This window comes from Haemorhous mexicanus, chromosome 3, assembly GCF_027477595.1.
Source record: "Haemorhous mexicanus isolate bHaeMex1 chromosome 3, bHaeMex1.pri, whole genome shotgun sequence".
Taxonomy (NCBI): domain Eukaryota; kingdom Metazoa; phylum Chordata; class Aves; order Passeriformes; family Fringillidae; genus Haemorhous; species Haemorhous mexicanus.
In genome coordinates, this window is record NC_082343.1 from 110,771,661 (window position 1) to 110,781,451 (window position 9,791).

General features: G+C 45.4%; 1 protein-coding gene across 4 annotated transcripts in view; it reads left to right on the forward strand.

The window, feature by feature from the left end:
- Window positions 1–9,791, forward strand: part of KLHL29 (kelch like family member 29) — a 388,396-nt gene that overhangs the window by 374,860 nt on the left and 3,745 nt on the right. The window lies entirely within an intron of this gene.

Below are 9,791 nucleotides of genomic sequence, written 5' to 3' on the forward strand. Positions count from 1 at the left end.
TGCCTTTTAAGAAATCATGCTCAGTTTTTCTCTTTTTGCTGTTTTTTTTCTCATTTTCACCTTTTCTCCTTCCTTTTATTAATTTAAGGGGCACCCTCTCTTGGCTGTTAGAGCAGAAATTGCTGTAAGCAGAGGGGTCAGAGTGCCAGCTGTGTCCCAGGCCGGCTCCATCCCATTGGCTGCTGCCCTGTTCCCCTGCTAAGGACACATCCTCCCAGTCCCTCCACTCCAGCAGGAGGCAGAGCAGGACAAGAAGTGCAGTGCTCAGGCAGCATAGAATGATATTTTTCTCCTGAAAACTAGAAATAACAGGTCCAATACTATGCAGTATTAGAGCCCTAAGCTGTAAAATGAAACACAACGGATTTGGACATTTGATATGTTCCTGCATCTTCCCATCCATCATAGAGAGGGATGAGCTGCTCTTTGAACACCTTGGGTTTGTAAAAAGTAAGAAGAATCTGTTAAATATACAAGAGAAAATGCATGGCTGATTTCACCTGTTGGCTGAGCACCTCACCTGAAAACTTGCCTGGGGTTCTAACATGAAGGGATGCTTTGCTCTGCCCCCTGCAGAACAGAATGACCAAGGAAAGTGAACCAGTGGCCTAAATATTCCCTAGTGCTTAGGCACCAATAATGGGCTTTGTTTAAGTAGAATTTGCCACCCATCCATAAAAAGTAACTTCAAACTTTTAAATTACTTTTTTTTTCTAATGCCTAAAGCTACAGTGGTCAGAAACCTACGTTTATAGTGTAATGGTCACCAAAAAAATGCATATCATGGGGAGCAAAAAAGGCACCATTTCAAAGATTCTTGAATGCACTGGGAAACAGTCAAGGAAAAATATTTCAGCCTAAAGACATGTAAAGCTTGTGACAAAACCTAAATAAACCACTGTGTGTGGAAATAGGGAAGATGGGTGATCAGCAGTAACAAATAAATTTAAAACCTGCTGCTGCTACAGGAGGCTGAGAACCAGTGCTGAGGGCTGATGGGAGTAAAAAGAAAGACACTTAAAAACTTTGGGGACAAAATTTCTTATTTGAATCAGTTATAAAACCACTGCTGATGAGACTGATGAGGTAGCAAAGTAAAATACAGACCAACTGGGTAGGTGTTTCTCATCTGTATTTGGAAGGGAGCAAGGAGGTTTGGTTCTGTGTTCTGCTGTGAGGGACCAAAAGCAGTTAGTGTTGGCAGCAAGGAAAGATGGGAACTCTGAAATTATATTCTCAGATCCAGCAATGCAGATGTCTTAGACACAGGTGTCTTTAGAGACTTCATTGAGAAGCTGATTGAACCACTAATGTTGATTTTTAATAACTTTTCAAGTTGAGGATGGATCAGGGCACTGCCAGAGTGTTTCTGTACTTTGAAAAGGTGAAAAGGAGAATTTCAGTGCAGCAATTAATTTTGCAAAGTACCAGCATCAAGGTAAGTGGTCTCACTTAGCCTCATGTTGGTCCTCTGCAAAATACCAGAGTGGTTAATTTGGGATTTCATCAACAAATAACTAGATGCTAATAAAGTAATGAAGATCAATCAATGCACTTTTCTGGAAAATGAAGCTTGTTAAATCACCCTGTTATCACAGACTCATTTAGGTTTGAAAAGACCTCTAAGGTCCTCGAATCCAGCCATGAACCTGACACTGCCAAGTCCACCAGAGGTGTTGGGAAGCCTGGTTCTTTGTTATGGTTTGTAATACAATACTCCTGGCTGCTAAAAACAACTGTGATGCTGTAATATACTGCAGTTTCTCCAAGGTATTTGGCTGGCATTATATGGAATTAACAAGGCACATGGTAGAGAGATTAAATCTGCTTCACTGACAGATCTCAAAATGTAGTTGTTAATGAGAAGGTATCATTCAGCAAGGCCACTGGCAGCAAGCATTTCTTCCTCTCCAATGCTATTTAATTCATCTATCAACAATTCAGGTAATAGAAAATCTCTCCTGATAAGGCTGCAGGGGGCTTAACACTTACTGGGTACAAAATATTACAGAAGGAGCTATTTTATCAGTTCCCTGAATATCTCTGTTGAACTGTCTCAAGCCAGCAGTGGTATTTTAAATACAAAGTAAGACACAGAGCAAGCACACTCATAGCAGCCCTGCTCCCTTAGAAAGCCAGGCTCTCAGAGGAGGCCATAAACGAGATCACTCAGAGCAGCACAACATGAGCTGGCATCACAATGCTCTGGATAAAAGGTCAGTGCAATATTGGGGATATAAAACATGCCCCAACACCAAAATGAAAACAAGCTGAAGCTGAGTAGAGCGAGTGCTGCCGCATACGGCGCTGGGAGACCAGTGCGGGTCCTGGGTCCTGCATCAACGTGTGGAAATATCAGCAGAAGTTCAAAGGGAAGCTGCCAAAATGACCCCAGATTGCAAATCAAACCTTTGACATGAAACTCAAGGAGTTTATCAAAGAAAGGCTGAGAGGTGATTTGATCACTGGGAGCAAATGGAGAAGCTTTCAGTCTCACAGACAAAGGCGTAGCAGGTCACAAGGGCTGGAAAGTCAAGTTACACATCTCGTAAGTGAAGCACTTTTCCAACAGCAAGGATAATTAAACAGAGACGCAGCAAGGGAGGGGGTGAACTCGCCAACACTCGCTGTTTTTAAGAGGAGATTAGATACATTTCCAGGAGAGATGCTGCCTGGGGAAATGTCCATGGCCTCCATATCCACAAGCTCAGATTAACTAAGCACAGAGGTCCCTTCTGACCTTAGCCTGTGAATCTATAAATTCCTCATTCCACTCATTAGCATGGATCACAAAAAGCATGGTTTAAAAGCAGCAACATAAACAACTTAAAAATTAACTGCATGCTATTGATCTCCTCTCACCAGGAATCACTCAATACTGAATTTGCTGGGAAAAATCTTGACCGCATCACTTTTATTTTTATCTGCTTTGTTTCTACATGTTAGTGATGAGGGAGCATGATAGCCTCAAGCAGAGGGAAAAGAAATGTGTGTGACATTCCCTGCCTGTGAAAAATTAAAGGTCCATTCAAATGGTTTTAATATCAAGTTAAATTACTTCTAATGAAAAATGAAAAATAAATGGTTCGGGTCTCCAGCTCACAATCAACAGAAGAGCAAATTGAGGATCATTTTCAGATTAAGCCCAGCCTGATGGAAGTCAATAAGAAATTCATGCTGATGTAGAATTAACCCCTTGAAAGATGATGCTAAATGGGAAAAGTCCTATAATAGGCTTGAAGCATTTTAAAATTCACTGAGAGGTGGAACACCTTCCACACATCAGGTGAGGGAAGTATTTGACATTTCCCAAACATCAGGCAAGTGTGAGCTTTTTGCCACACACCCTTTCTCAGTTTGGCAGCCCCTGTTTATTTGCAGGATCTTGAGATGGTGGACAGCAGCCAAGAGGAATGAAAAGCCAGGATGAGATGATGACACCTCGCTCTGCCAGACACCTCCCTCCAAAAAGACTTGCAGATATCCCTCCCCTTCAGCGTGGCTTTGCAGGTGGGAGTTCTCCCTTCCTGCAGTGCCCTTCAAGGGTTTATTTTTCCACAAGTGAGAAGAATACCAAATGCATTCTGTGCATGATTAAAAATTCCATATTCTGCTTGCTTAGAATGCAGGCAGCGTGCAAACAGGCTTGTGCTACAGAGAGCCTCCACGGGGCAACAGCGGCAGCATGGTGGTGCCAGCAATAATTCCAGAGAAGCTAATTTAGTACCAGCAATTCCCAACTGACACCAGAAAAGCATTTTCTTCCTCCTCCTCTGACTGCTAACCAGTAAGATTTATTAGATGGTTCTGCTGAATGGAAATCTTTAATAAAACTTTGACTCAGGCTGAACAGCACAAAACCAGGGTCAGTGTGGGGATTATTTTGCACATATACACACCCCCCCACCCCCACCTTTTCTTTTCAAGTAAGGCCTTGTTTTTCAACAGCAAAGCACGGTGCTTCCTGTAATGACCTGCCAGGCATTGCTGACCTACAGCAGCAGCTACAGACTCCCCAGGCTGGCTCCTTTCTGCCTTGCAAAGCTCATGGTAATTCCAGGCACTGGAAGGGATTGGAGCACAGCTTGTTTGGATGGATGTTTCAAGGTGCAGCTATTATGGAACATGTTTCCTCAATGGCCATGGGGTTCCTGAACCTACAGTCAGGAAGGCTGGTATGTTCAGCCAGCAGCATTTGCAGCTGGAGGTGTTTGTAGTCCAGAAGGGAAAACCAAAACCTTCCAGCCTTTCTGGAAGGAGACATAGGTGTGGGGCTCCGCTCCACAGACAGCAGTGAGAGCTGCTGCACCAGACTAACTTACCAGGCAGTAATCTCTGTCGGAGCTGATGACATGAAGGATTGTGGTGGGCATTAAAGCATAATGATATAGACAGAGCACTCAGGCCATTACTGATGTGCTGTGGACTGTGGAGTAAAACATTGCTGGTTTTCAGCAACAAGTAACGGTGCCACGTGATGGTTTTGCATCATTAGCAGGGGAAAGTGCTCATGGAGTAGGGGAGAATATAACTGGAGCTTGGCCAGAACACCCACACTAATAATCCTGCTCCAGGAAGGGGCATGATATCTTCCTAATTGACCATGACTAATCTGGACCCTCATTTATCCAGCTCATTGTAAAGATGACACTTCTGGCAGCGTGACACGGCCACCCGAGCTCGAGCCTTCTGCGACACAACAACCTGGCTGCCAGCACTGGGGGCTGTCAGCACTGCCACCAAGCAGGGGACAGTGCCTTGGCTCCCTGACTGCCACTACCCACAGACACAGGGCCAGCAATGCCTTTTGCTCCAGTGCCTCAAACCACCTGCAGGTGTCTCAGAAAGGTCCCAGGTTTAACAGAAAGCTCAGGGGGCACTTGCAGCTCTGCCTGGCACTGCCCAGAGCCACACCCTGCAGGGGCTGCGACCCTGGAGGCTTCCTTGGTCCTAACACCAGCTCCATCCAGTTGATGAGCATCCTGGAATTACAGAATATCCTCAGTTGGAAGGGATGCACAAGGATCATCAAGTCCAGCTCTTGTCCCTGCACAGGACAACACCAAAAATCCCATCAGCATCATTCAGTTCCACCTCCAGTAAAGCCCTCCTGAAATCTCAGGTCAGGAAGGAAATTCATCCACTAATAAATGCAGGGATCTTTTTTTTTTTTCCCTTCTTTTAAGCAGATCCTGTGTCGAACTAACTGATAATACTCAATAGTGTTCATGGAACTGCTTGAAATAAATGTGTGCTTCTGCATGCATAGCCAGAAATGAGGAGGGAGAAGAACATTGTTTGAGGCCTCAGTAGATACTAAGCTGCAAGCAGTCAAAACTATGCTAATTTAGCCATTTCAAATTTTTTGCAACCCTAAGAGTTAAAAGACAGAATTTTTAACAACTATGTGTTAACAGTTTCTGATGAGGCTGATGTGATATTTAGGACTGAGCAGGAAATTTTAAAGTAATAAAAGTAACATTTTTTGTAGTCCCACTGCTTGATGATATGTCCAGCATGTCATTGGGAGAGATAAGTGGAGGAGCAAGAGCATCCAGGCATTCACCTCTCAAACATACAGAAAAAAAGACAATGATCCTCTCCTTCCAAATCTTAGTGCCCATCAGGGAACTTCCATCTTCTCACTCTACTCAGCTCTTGTCTGGCAGCACTTCCACTTCCCACAGTTCATAAAAGACACAGATAGACTGGAGAGGGTCCAGAGGAGGGTTGTGAAGATGTTCAAAGGGCTAGAGAGCCTGCCCAATAAGGGAAGACTGAAAGTCTTTTCTCCCTGGAAAGAGATGGCTCAGGGGAGCCTCACAGAATATTCCAGCACTAAAAGAGCAGCCACAAGGAGGTTGGAAGCTCTCTATTGACAAGGAACCACGGGAAGAAGACAATGGGGCAAGAGGTAAAACCTGCACAAAGAGAGGCTTCATCATGATGCAAGAATTTCTTATCGTGAGATCAGTCATTCACTGGAACAACCTCCCCAGGGATGTGGTGGAGTCCCCGTCACCAAAGGTTTTCAGGATGTGATTGGACAGGATGCAAGATAATCTCATCTGGTGCCCCTTTCCCACAAAGGTTGGAGGAGATGATCTTTCAAGGTCCCTTCCTCCCTGGGCTGTTCTTGGATTTTTTGGTTCAGTGACTTCAGTTTGTCCATCAAGAGAGCTGTCAGAGGGGGACCTTCTCTGCCACTTGATCAGCCTGGGCAAGGACTGAAAGGTCGATAGGCAGGGAAGAGATGTAAAGGGTGTTTAGATTACACAAGCACACCAGTCAGGTCCCCACCAGCCCTTGGCACACCTCAGCTTCATTGGGATTTTCCTGGGAGTGTGATCCAGAGCTTCGTGGAGGTCAGCAGATGGATCAGAAGAGCCATGGCAGTGTCAGGGGACAGTCACAGCATGATCCTCTGACACTGAGCATTGCTTGGGAAATGAGGGATGCCCAGGCACCTGAGGAGAATCACAGGGCAGGAGAAGCTTCTCTAGTGAACAGCAGTAATTACCTGCAGAGTAGAAAGCTGGGTCATTCATTAGCCTGCATGGTAATAATTTGCTCTAACTCATTTTTTGGGAAGGAGTGGCTGAAGTGATCTGGATTTGGATGCCCACTACCTTCTCCCCAGTCATTCTGCTGGAGAGGTGGAGGTCTGGCTGCTCCCCAGCCAGGGAAGTCACTGCCCCAAAGCCATCAGGGTTTGTGTCCCTGCAGCAAGGCTCTCTGGCACAGAGCTTCCTTCCTTCCTTCCCAGGCTCTGACAGCCTGTAATCATTTTATCTCTCTGGATTAATGGCACCAAGCAATAAACTCACATCCTAATTATTGTAATTATTTCTTTCTTTGTATGTCAGCCTTGGTAACGATGTTTTTACAACGGATGGGATGGAGGGGAGGGGAGAAACGGAATATTGTCACAGTAAAGAAGAAAGAGCAATGAGCATACTCCCTTCCAACTCACTTTTCTTAAGGTTTTAGAACCCAGTTGAGTTTCCTGTTCTCTCAGGTCCCAGAAAGTAGCAGTGATTGTCCGAATACTACAAAGTAGCAGCAATTTAGGATTAAATTCTTAATTATCTTAAGCACCTACTTGCCACTTTAGCCCCAGAGATGGCTGAATGTCTCCAGAGTTCCCTGTTCATGAGGACCCACTGTGTGCTCAGAACTATTTCTTCATGGCAGGAGCAGCTCACTGCTTTGCTTAACCTTAGGCATGACTCACAAGCATTATGCCAGTCTTATCTATGGGAATTGCATATGGAGGGAGCAGAAATTGCTCTAATCACAATTTAAAATTCATACAGTCTTCCAGAGGGTGGAATTCAGCATGCATTTCTTCCCCACTGTATTAGCACCATGATGGGAAGGTACAGGATTGAGCTGGACAGGAATTCTTTCCAGGGCTGTAGCCCAGGTTCCAGAGAACAAGGGCAGCACTTGCCCACTCACTGTAACCCCAAATCCAGAGCATGGGCTGGGGAGGAGCCCAGACCCAGATCATTTTGAGGTGGTTTCCTTGGCTGCTCAGCTCTGTGGTGGCAGCGGCTCTGGCTCAGAGTAGCTCCTACTAAACATGCCACAGAGAAGATTTCACTAGAAGGGATGTGGGTGGCAAAGATGTGACACAAGAATTTGTAAAGCACCCACATCCCTGTTTGGAGACCTAACATGAGATACCTGAGGGAACACCAGCGTGTAGGGCCAGATTTCAGCTGAGCAGCACAGAGCCAGCAAGGAAGGGCTGGTGCCTGCTTGGCTTCTGTTCCAATGGTCATCTGTAGGGTCTTCCCTCTGGTAATGGCTCCATGCAGAGGAATTTCATCAGTTAATGAGCAGGGAGTGGTGGACCAGCCTCGCACATCAGTGTGACTGAGGACTGGGATCCTCTCTGTATTGGTGGGAAGTGCTGCTATCTACACCGGCATGTCCACACCAGGAAATCAAAACTAAGGCCATTCACTGACAGCAGACTGATCATCAGCACTGATGGAAGCAGCTCCAGTCTCCATGCTCCACACTAATACTTGCTTCAATTGCCCATTACTGATAGGTTCTTCAGACAGATCTTTTTTGGGGGTCTTTTGGAGTGTGTTTCATTTTTCCCACTTAACCCAACAAAACTGATGACCCATTTAATTTTAATTCCCTTTTTTCATCTAGCATTGTGTAGGAGTACTGTTTTAATTAGTAATCAACATTTCCTTAAAGAACCAAGGCAGCAGAGTTGCTTTGTACCACAGTCCATCTTTGACATTAGACCTTCTTCCACATCCCAAAGCATATTCCAAAGAAATAAGCTTCCATCTTCTTCAGCTTCACAATCCAGAAAAAAAAAAGTTAAACAAAACCAGCAACCATGTCCCAAGAGCCTCATCTCTCAACTCTCATTCTGCTTGTTTCAACAGCCCCTCCACCACATCAGGAGCTGGGGTGTGGCAATCCTTCCCCCTCCTCATTTTGCAAGCTGAAATTCCCAGGCCACATTTTGCAAGCTGAAATTCCCAGCCTGCCTAAAGAATAAACTTTTCCTGTCCAGAGGTCGGTTTTCCACCCCTCAGCAAATATCCTAAGTCCAAAACTGTTGTTTAGTTAGCACATTTCTCTGATTTACTGGGTTGGCTGGTCCTGCCACCTCTGCTTCCTCCTGGACATAGGGACTGAGCCTTGGCAGGAGTTCCTGCCAGGCAGTGCCTCTCTGCCACCAGCTCTGGCTCCTTTGGAGGTGAGCTCCTTCTCTTTCAAAGCCATCTTTCGGGACGTCACTTGCTTTACTCAAGTCCTTATTCTTCCCTATTTCTCCCTGACGTTTGAAAAATAATTACCCGTGGTTCAGTAAGTTCATTAGCAAACTCCCTCAGGAGCCTGGGCTATGCATCATCCAGCCCTGCTGATTTGTGGATAGGCTCTAATCAAATGTTTCAAGTCTCCCTCTCCTTCCTCCTCCTTTCAGATTAACAGTTATTTTGACAAGATTCTCATTATTTCCTATTTCCTGGCGGTACCCAGGGACTAGGCTTATTTGAGTCCTCACTGTTGTCATTGTGAGTTTATTTTTAACCTCGGGCTCTGCTTCTCCACAAGGACATCAGAGTCTTGTGTTCTTCAGAAGCACGTGGCATTGTCGGTGCCATTTTAGTCTCAGTTCATGCTGTGTCTTCCAGCACTCTCTGGCTTTTGCCTTTATCACTTTTTGTCTTTCCTCTTCCCAGTACTGCAAAATAAGCCAGACAAAATTACTTTGTTTTTACCAAGACTAGAAGTTCACTAAACTTTAACTTTTCCACCTTGTTAGATCTAGGCCACTTTCTTGGTTGCAATTAGTTTCTCATCTTCCCCTCTTGTTCTCCCTGCTATCCTTTGCCAGATACATACTCCAAGTCTCCCTTTTCCTTCCCAATGCAATCATTCACCAGCTGCTCTCCAAATGGACCCAGCCGCCAGAAAAACCACTGCCAATCCCATCCAAATTAACATCTTTAAATCTGGAAGGCAAATTTGGGCTTCCTGGCAGATGAAAAGCAGACAGCCCCAATTTTGGGTTCCCCCCACGCAGCGCAAAGGCGGCATGGAGCACACGGCAGGCCCTGCATTGGCTTTTCCCCCCCAGATGCCTCTGCCATTCCCAAATGCACACATGGGAGCCCAGTCCCATCTTCACCAGCCCAAAGCAGTGTCCTGCTGTGTGCACCACTGCTCAAGAGGCCAAGGCATAAAGTGGAAGGAAGAGGAAGAGATGAGACCAAGGGACAACTTTTCTTTCAAATACCTTCCACACCTGT